Below are 10,283 nucleotides of genomic sequence, written 5' to 3' on the forward strand. Positions count from 1 at the left end.
GGATATTAGGAAAAAATTCTTCACAGAAAGGGCTGTCAGGCATCAGAACAGGCTGCCCAGGGAGGTGTTTGAGTCATCATCTCTGGAGGTGTTTAAAAGGCATTTAGATGAGGTTCTTAGGGACATGGTTTAGTGCTAGAGTTAGGTTATATTTGGACGCAAGGATCCTTAGCGTCTCTTCCAACTGAAATGATTCAATGATTCTATTCTATTTACTAATTCTAGTGTGCAGTGAGGGGTCAGTTTGAATTACAACAGGGATGAAATGCTAAAACAGGAAAATATCAGGTCCACAGAGTCTGTGACTGCAGCAAAATACTGTCAGAGAGAGGATTAGAGAAGGGACTGATGGAAGTGATAAGTCTAAAGGGACTAAATTCTCTGTGTCTCATGTTTAGCATTCAAAATTAGTCCATGCATTTTGCTTTAACCTCCTTGTGTGTGGTTCCTCCATATCTTCTCACAGGATGCGCCTACCATAGCCTCTTAGGTCTGATCTGCAGCATGTTTTTGAAGAGAATCTCCCTGTCACACACACTCACCATGCTTCAGTCTGCATTCCTGAGGCTCCTTGGGGCACACAGGTTGGATTTCTTTGGGTACAATTAAACTAGACATTGCTTTGCCGGCACCTCCACCTAATGCACTCCAACTGCTCATGGGTGTTCAAAATATGCTGCCAGGATTTGCAGCAAAACCCCTTCAGTGTGAGCATCAGACCCTCAGCACCTCTCTTCCATGAAGCAGAGATGGTCCTGCAGAGCCTCACCGCTTGCTAACACAGACAGAGATTTCTGCAAAAATGATGTTACAAGGTGACCAGTTGCAGTAGTGATGAGCAAGAGAAAACTACCCACAAGGAAAAAAACAATTTTTCTCTCAGATCAAGGTTTGTATGGTGCACAGCAAAAGCGTCACATGCTGTACATGAAAGAGAAAATCCGTCTTACATAACTGTTCCTTAAATGGGCAACTTACATTTTCTGTACGTTGACTGAGGTGGGCGTCTTGGAGAGAAATCATATACATTCATGTAACTAAAGACTGTCTTGAGGCATGCGTTCATGAGGTCAAATTAAAGTTGCACAGACCACCTTAATTCTGGCATTTCCTAAGTCTCAAGTGTTTGACTTTACAACCTTAATAATGTTCTTTTAACATAGTTTTTGTATGTGTAATAAATTATAGACACTTCTCACTTTCAGTGCTCTTCTCACCAGTAATGCTATTGGACTCTGGTTCTTCGTTATGAAAACAAATATTGGAAATTATTGTTGTTATTGAAACCAGATGTGCTGCTCTCTGTGGCATTTATTTGTATAGTGTCAGACTCTAGCACATTCAATTTCAGAGTAGTTATTTAATAAAAATGAGCAATATAACTGATAGTGAAATGTAAGTGCTGGAAAGGCTGTAGAAGATGTCTCTTTTCAGGAAAGTTTATAATTTTCATTTCATACACAAGCATTCACACAAATTAGTATGAGGAAAAGTGACAAAATCACATACTTGCATCAACACAGAGTAATGAAAAGTAACAGAGAGTGAAGACAAAAGAATCTGGGCCTGAATATGTGCAGTACTAAATCAGCCCTAAAGAAGGAGGTCTCCTTTGCTGCATGGGAAAAAAAAAAAAAGTTATGCCCTTGGTAAATTCAAATTATAAACATGAAGCAGAGATCTCACCCTCTTTTCATCTTATATCTCAGACAAAAGACACCTGAAAGACAACATATCTCCCTGTCTGCTTCCAAAGGTATGCATAATTCAGCTTTAGAGGTCTAACTTTTGGATATGAAGCATTAGGTGAGAAATACCTCATCTTGTCTTTTCCGTGCTCTCACTGTGCATTCTGACCCCACCTCAGAGGAGCAAGCTGCTTGACTGTAGTAGAAACTGCTAGGTGGAGAAAATGTGCATGATCACCTTACAGTTTTCCTGTAGGATTTCTACCTGAGTTAATGCACATGGCAGGTCATGTTCTGAGAAGGAATGAGGGCTGTGCTGCTAATTAGGCTTTATTAAAGGATTAGACATGCAGAATTACTGAGAAATCACAGCTGTAACTGCAGTTAAGGAATGTCTGTGTCCTGGATGTGTATCATGACAAGCTAAACACTCTGTAAATTAATTCATGGGCTACTCAGATTGAAAGACTTGTCTCATACAGTATGAGCTTTAACTTTTAAGACATTTAGATGACATATCACACAAGCCTGGATACTCGTATGCTTTTGTCTCGGAGAGCTGTCAAGAAAATGAATTTATTAGCAGTTGTATCTCCCTTATGCACTGTAGTAAGAATGATGCAGTAAAAACAACTGAAAGATTAAACACACATGGAAGACATGGGAAGGTAGATGCAGAGTAATATAATTCCATGCTCTGTGTGAAGAGCAAGAAAAACCTGTTTACTGAGAGGTTTTGCAACTCTGACACTTCTCTTACATAGGCTTTTTTGCAACGTAACTATCTGTGTAATTCCCAGACTCATGCAAAACATTCACAAGTGCTAAAAATCTTTCAGTTTAAATAAACAATACACGTAAGGAAGGCTGAACAAAGCTTTATATGTATGGATCAGCATTTTTTTCAATTAATATGTGTTAACTATTGCTACAAAACTACTCCCAACTTCATTATTCTTTAATATCTACTGATCATTTTTACAGACTTTACTGTCTCTGGCCAGGGCTCTGCCAGCCAATCTAATCAGAAGATTCACTGACCAGCCATCCACATTGTGCCAAGGCAACAGTGTCAGATGCCTGTCTCGCATACTTTCCTTATTTTGTCAGCTTTCCATCTCATTCAGGAGAGCAAGGGCAACCTATTGATTGACTGATTTCATTTCCATTCTCCTGACATTCTTGCAGCGAAGATCAGGCACCCCCTCAGAAAGCAATTTGGAATTTTAACAAGACTTCAGAGAGAGACAAGCTCAAAACGACATGGACTTCTATCAGCAAACTGATCCCTGAATACTTCTGTCAACTGTAAGTGGAGGCAACATTTGAAATAGGGAAGAATGACCAGTTATTTTTTCAAGAAAAATGTAATCTTCATGGCCATTTCAAAAGCATTTTAGTGTAACCTAAAATGTTCAGCTGTGGGAAGGTTTGGGGAAAAAATAGTTTTTCTGAATACAGGTATAAGAAAAATGTGCTTTGTTAGTTTATAGAGTTTTTGACTGTATTGTGATTAATCAGATTTATGCTGCATATATAATATATGGCCTAGAGTTACAGTATAGGGGGAACCCGTTTAATAAAACACAGTGATTTTATTTATTTTTTTTTTTTTTAGTATTGCAAAATGATACTATTTTTACTGCAATATGCAACTGTGCCAATGGAAAATAGAAGGAAGAAAAAATATATTGTCTGGCACTGGTTGCCATAGCAACAAGCTGAAGTTCAAGGAGAAGTGGAGAATCTGAATTCTGTGGCAAGGTAATGAATTTAGCATCTACAGGAACAGAAATGGATTTACTGTCACAGCCTGTAAATCAACTGCAGGAAACCAACATGCAGGAGATATTTTGGAATGCTTTATATCTACTTCTGATGTATGAAAAGTGCATCAAAATTAGTTCTCACGGTTTTGTCTTTCATGGTCTTCCCTTTCTTTTCAGACTAATGCACTTTAAAACATACTCAATGAAGCTGATGTTTGTTATTGAGACAAAGGCAAAACTCTTGCAGTTTTCTCAGCAGCCCCCTGAAGTCAGGAGGCATCTCACTCCTACAAGAAAACTGTTTTAACACGCTCATTTTTCGCAATGCACCGGTGTTTCAAAGGTCAACCACAAGCTGCATCTTTGGGGAAAGGGAGAAAAAATTCTACTAAATGCAAAAAAATAAAAACAAAAACAAAAAACAAACCATACACATCATAACAATACATTACAGTTAATTATCTGTAAAATTATCTGTAATGGTCTTCATTCCCAGTGAATCATACCCATGTAGTTCAGATGTAGTTCTTCCAAAGTCAGTGAAGATAAAGCAGTGTAAAATCAGTGCGAGCAGAGAATATAGATCAAAATACACTAAAAAAAAAAAACAAGTGATTTCTTATTTGGATAGCTTCTGCATCAGACAAAGAAATGCATTCTGTCCCTGTTATTGTAGAGGATACATATAGAAGATCAATTACCTACATATATTCTCTTTGTCTACCAGCCATTCAATTGAATGCTTACTAAACATGGAATAACAGTTTAGGAGTTAAAACATTTCAGACAATTTTGTATAATTTGCTGATCTTAACCTATTTTTGTTCAAATCCTCACTTCCTTGTAGAGTAAAAGCATAATCATGGGTGACATAAATTTCCCTGGATGTGCATTTTTAACTTTCTCTGAACAAAATATTCTGAAAATTGTGAATTAAAACACTTAGTATCAGAGCTATTTTTTTAGCTTTCATTTTCGTTTAGATTGCAAATTCCAACAGATAAGCCCACCTTCAGCCATCTGAAAGAAAATAAATAGTATTTCCATTCAAACTGCCACATACTTTATTCTGTTTCTCCAGATTCCTGTTCCATTACACTGTGTAATTTTGGCTCATCAGTTGAATTTCAGTGAAATTCACTTTCTCTCAAGTGAAAAGTCTAAACTCACACTTAACTGTTGGGAGGCTTGAGCTTTAATGTAAATGGTTCCAAGTCTTTTGGTGATCTGTGGACATTTGGAATGAAGGGGGAAACACAAAGATACGAATTTCAAAAGCACTTCAGTGCTGGTTTGGAGATCTGTAGAATTCAAGATGTGTTAAATCTCATAGACACAGTTATTCTTTTCTTATTCTTCGGATAGAGATCTCTCAAAAACTTCAGGCTCCTTGTCCTTTTATAAATATTTGAATAGCTGGTAGCTTAAGCTTCAACTCTGTCATCTTTCATTTAAAACTGGAGTCCCTCTGGGCTATAGAACAGGACAGCATTGCCCATCATGTGCTTTGGTACACCGAGCAGGTTTATGCTCAGGAGTCCTTGGGAAGAAAGTCGCTTTGCTGTTGAGATGAATGACTCGAATAACAGCTTGAAGTTTGCAGGATTTCCTTACAAAAATCAGGCATTTGTTCGCCTCTAAAGAAGAGAGTCTTCTGATCCAAGAGAGATTGCTTGTATGCAATAATGCCATACCATGTTTCTGTGGATTTTGCCTGAAACTGTCAGTAAATAGGAAGATAGTAGGAAATAATTATTTCAATTACCACTCCTGCCGTGAATATAAGGCACTCTCTGAGAAATAGTGAGTGTTTTTAATTTACATGAGCTTCTCTCGGAGTGGAAGATAATAAATCAATACAAATAAAGGGACTTTGATTAGGGTTGAGGTTATGAAGTATTAATCACCAATAAAATCTGTTCCATCTTTCTTGCTGTCTCTTCACCTAGGTATGCTGTGAACCACTATAATAAACCCATCTGTACAAGCTGAAAAAAACAACCAGGTACATTTTTTTGTCAAGCCATTTTTCTGCAAGAGCCATTCTTGATGCAGATCACTGTATGGCTGTAGAAATTGGCTTGGATCAACTGCTGGAGTAGTTGAAAGGGTGGCAATATGTGCGATATTGTCACCAAACCCATTGTCACGTCAAATCGTAGCCTCAAGCAAAAGAGCAGAAGATCTGATTACGACCCAGATCTCATCAAGGCTGAGATTTCCAAGAAGTGTGGAGAAGGCTACATGCCTTCCTACAGCAGCTTTGTGAATCAACCCCAGGATATTCTTTACATATCTGTGACAATAAAAAAGAAATAGTTGCATCTGGTTTGGGGTGGAATTTTTTTTTAATTATGTACATTCCTATCAGTCTTAAGTGAAGGTTTTATCACTTTTTTTTTCTTGCTTCAGTTACCAAAGAAAAAGCCTTGTTTATAGAACCTAAAAGATATGTGACCTCTTCTCTGAAAAAATCTGTCTTTGACTAGCTCCATAACAGTTTCCACAGCTCATTAACTCTTCTGTGCAAATTTATTTATGAGCACAAACTATTCCCCCTCCCTATGAGTTCTCTCCAGAAAGTAGAGGAAGAGAGACCAACACTGGAAGGACTCATTGGATGAATGATTGGGGTCTATTTGCCATTTGCAGAAATATAACCTGCATGTTGTGCTGTCCTCATTCATCTGAGAAATATTCATTTGTGCTAGTAATTCCACTGAAGTAATTACTGTTTGAGGAGCCAGAGCACGTTACCTAGCCAATTCCCCTTGCAAGCCGCAATGCACAGCTGCAAAGCTCCAGAAGACCGCTGAAAGGCATCCTGAAACTTCATGCTAGTGGCAGGAGGAAAAGGGAGGACACCTGGCCCTTCTGGCATTGACTGAGGAATGACTGGTTATGTGCAGAGAGTGGGGAAGAGGGAGGAGAAACAGGATTACAGTCAGCTTGTTTATTCTTCCATTTAATCTTCAGTCACCTCTAAGGGATATTCATGATCTGTTGATTTTTTGAGCTGTTGAAGATGGTAAGGAAGCCATGAGTAACTAGTTTTCCTTGTTCCTTTAATGGATTCTGGATGTCAAAGAAAAAGTCTGCTTTCCTTGCTCCTTTCCACGGTTAATTCCTCTCCTCTGAAAGGAGTCTTCTCTACAAGCAGATCGGTTTATCTCCCTTTCCATCAAGAATGTTCCCACTACACAAACTAGTTAAGGCAGAGGTAGTTCAGCTGCATAAAACACAGTACTGTGGTCTGAAGCAGGAGCCAATCTTGCTCCTGAAGATCTCAAAGCCATGCACTTCTTGCCATGCCTGAAAGAGCAGAAGCAGACTGGAAAAGCTCAATGGAACTTTATCCCAGAAATCCCTTCTAAAAGCATCTGTCCACACCAAGTATGCTCTAAACTTCAGCAGAGCTGCACTAGCTTGGCAGAGCCACATCTCTGCAGAACTCATTATCAGCAGTACCACTTGTGACTAGTTAGGACTGCCTTATAATCACTCTTTTAGTTGTCAAGGACTGTACAGAACCATGGCATACAAGAAGGGGGTAGCGACCCAGAGAGATGGTAGATTCCCTGTCCCTTGAAACATTCAAGGCCAGGCTAGACAGACAGGACTCTGAGCAACCTGATCTAGTTGAATATGTCCCTGCTCATTGCAGCGGGGTTGGACTAGATGACCTTTAGAGGTCCCTTCCAACCCAAACTATTAATCTAATATTCTATGACCCCAGTGCTACCCCTGTGGGTTCAGTTCTTCCCAGAGAAACTGAAGAAGGTGATCCAAGACATGCTGTTCAGGTTGTAGAAAACCAACAATCAGAGAGGCAGATAACCCTGACCTACAGATTGGAGAATAAGGGATGGGAAATGTGTGCAGAGGTACGAAGCTGAACAGGCAGCTTCAGTGTTGTCGCTTCCTAACGTTTTAGTATATGGCTTTGAAATAGAACAGTCATTTTATCTAATTCATGTACACAAAGTAAATTGTTGAAGATAACAACACTGTTTGGTGGGGTTTTTTTTGTTTGCTTGGTTTTTTTCAAAGCATCTTCTGTCATAGTTTTAAACAGCATCTCTTAGAAAACAACAAAAATACACCTTAAAATGAGCTTCAACTTCCTAACTCCTGAACTATTGACAACCACATGTGATTCAATGAGAAAAGAGATCTCTGACCAGGTTCCCCCTGTAGAACTCTCTTGATGGTATAACCACTTGAAGCATCAAAAAACAGTAGTCCAGAGAATGACACTCTCATACAAACCCAAAGCAAGCCACGTAGTGAGCAGACTGGTTACATCAAATGATTAAACCATTGCATTAGAGGAGAAACAACACAAGATCCAGGGTATCTCAATCTCTACTTGACACAAAAAGCAAGAGCTATTAGTTTAAATCTACTGGCATAAATCTGGAGCACGTCTGCTTGCTTACTGCTCTATAGACTAATGGACTGCAGCTGTTACCATGTTCTAGGGGAGCCCTGGGCAGAGATCAGAGAGTATGTGTAGTCCCACCAGTACAGATGTTGTGTGCAGTCAGTTGAAACTCTGTCAAATACCTTGTAATCGCTAAAGTAATTAAACCTCATTACTGAAAGTAAACATAACCACCAAAGTTACTGCTCCTGAAGGAGTAACATTCCTCTTTCGTTCACACTGGAGCCAAAAGAGGTCATTAGGGCACAGATGAACTTCAGGCTGATGGGGGAGGACCGCTTGAAGAGAAAGTAGTTACAAGGGGGTAAATTTTACCAGTTTATAGAGTAGTGGCCTCAAAGTAGCTTAGCTCAAAGTCTTTTACTGTTAAACCAGAATTTCTCTGTGCTGTAACTCTTCGGCCAGTCCCACTGTTACTTAGTGAGAAAAGTGAGATATGAGGTGGCATTTTCTCACTGTACTAAACATGCTTTCATGAAAGAAAAAAAAGCCATTTAGGATAAAGACACATAAATCTAATCTGTCCATGTAGAGGTATACTAGTATATGTACACATATAAGTACATATAGGTTCATACATATGTATAAGTTTGTACTTTAAATCTACAACACATACAGAGAAAAATCTATGTATATATACATACATGTCTACATGTATCTATATCTATAATTATACCTATCCATACCTATATACACATCTTTATTTTATGCTACGTGCATAAAGGCCTATGTGTGAATGGACGTGTGTGGGTATGTACATAATGTGAGGTGTGTATCTAAGCTCGTATTGTGATCAACGGAGCTAGGACGAATGCCTAAACATAGCCGTCCATAATGACCTGAGATATCTGCTGGTATCCAAGACAACAGCACAGGTCTGGCAGATGTAACACAGGATCTCTGGGAGATTCATGACCTTGTGGATTGATCCTTCTGGAGGTCATAGACGATTATTTTCATGAGTCTCAAATGGCATCAGATGCATATGTTAGGCAACTAAATCCAGCTCCTAGTTGATTGATTCTTCAAAGCTGCTCAGCTGAGCTCAGAGCAAGTACCATTTATTCACCTGATGACTTCTTGAAACTCCATTGACTGTACTGACTAAATTGCCATTGATTGTTAAGGAAGCCTAGGGAGTCAGCATACATATTGACACTTGTATGAAAACAGTCTTAACCTGGAGCAGAATCCCAGCTGTTAATGCAGGTATGTGAATTCTATTGTAACTCTAACTTGGAAAAGGCTGTAATCATTTGCCCAGCTGCTGACACTGAAAACAGCAGAAGTGGAGACCACTTTAGCTTTGCAAAAACGGTGCCTGCTAAAGCTCTAAGAAGAAAAACAATTTCAGCTATTTTTACATGTTTTTCAGTGATTGACCAGTTACATACCTTGACTGATTTATGTTTACCTATTATAACATGCAGGCAAAAGACAATCATCTTGTCACAGCTGAATTTATCCCACTATTGCCCTATTCTGGATTACTAGTTCTTTCACATCTGTCACATTTTTCACATCACTATGCCTCAGAGAAAGGACCATTTTTGTTTCTAAGAGAAAATGAAGTGTTTTCTGAATACTTTGTTTATGGTAGTCAATGAAGTTGTTGACGTTTTCATATTGAATATTTTCTTGTATTCAAATTCCCTCCCAATCTCAGAAAGCGTTCTTTAAAAAAAAAAAAAAAAAAAAAGAAGAAAATTCAGCTGAAATCAGTTCATTTTAACCATTTATCAAATGTACCACTTAGCATTTGGTGTGGTTAATGCACTAACAGAGGTCAGGGATGCAGTGCCCCTACATCACCTGGAAATGCAGGGCCCAGTTTGGCAGCTGTTCCTGGTGGAAGCAATCCCCACTGCCCCAGAGGCCGGAGCACAGCGCACCTCTACAAGGAGACGTGAATTCCTAGTGCTGAAATGTCACTGTTGCATCTCTGGAATGAACATTTTGCACACTGCCATTTTGCTACTTGTAATATAAAAAGATATGCTATCAGTGCAGGCAGTTCTTTGTTCAAAAAGCAAACTTGAAAAATCACATAATCCTCATGTGATTAAGCTGAATCTGCTTTCATGATTCAACACTGCAAATTTCATACTTGCTAGTTACCTTGCATGGCTGAATCTGAACATTGTCACAGGTTTGTTATATGCTTTCTTTTGCAACAAGTAGCTGGTCAGTTGTGATATCAATCCTATCAATTTCTACCTTCTTTTAAAGTTTACCTTTAAGGACATAGATAAAATTAAGAATTGGTACAGTTTTTGCATTAAAAAGAGCATTATCATGCTATATTCTGCAAGGTAACACACTGAGAAATGCTGTGTGGCTGTTGACACTCTGGCAATGCTAATATCAGCAGCAGAGTCACAG

The 10,283-nt window shown here is 38.8% G+C and overlaps 1 long non-coding RNA gene across 1 annotated transcript; it reads left to right on the forward strand.

Annotated features, from left to right (window-relative positions):
- The first annotated feature begins 2,670 nt into the window (after positions 1-2,670).
- Positions 2,671-5,755, forward strand: LOC139827743 (uncharacterized). The gene is made up of 3 exons (XR_011738663.1): positions 2,671-2,996; positions 3,307-3,452; positions 5,407-5,755. It is a non-coding gene; the product is annotated as an uncharacterized lncRNA (long non-coding RNA).
- Positions 5,756-10,283: the final 4,528 nt, after the last annotated feature.

Source organism: Patagioenas fasciata, chromosome 3, assembly GCF_037038585.1.
Source record: "Patagioenas fasciata isolate bPatFas1 chromosome 3, bPatFas1.hap1, whole genome shotgun sequence".
NCBI classification, from domain to species: Eukaryota; Metazoa; Chordata; class Aves; order Columbiformes; family Columbidae; genus Patagioenas; species Patagioenas fasciata.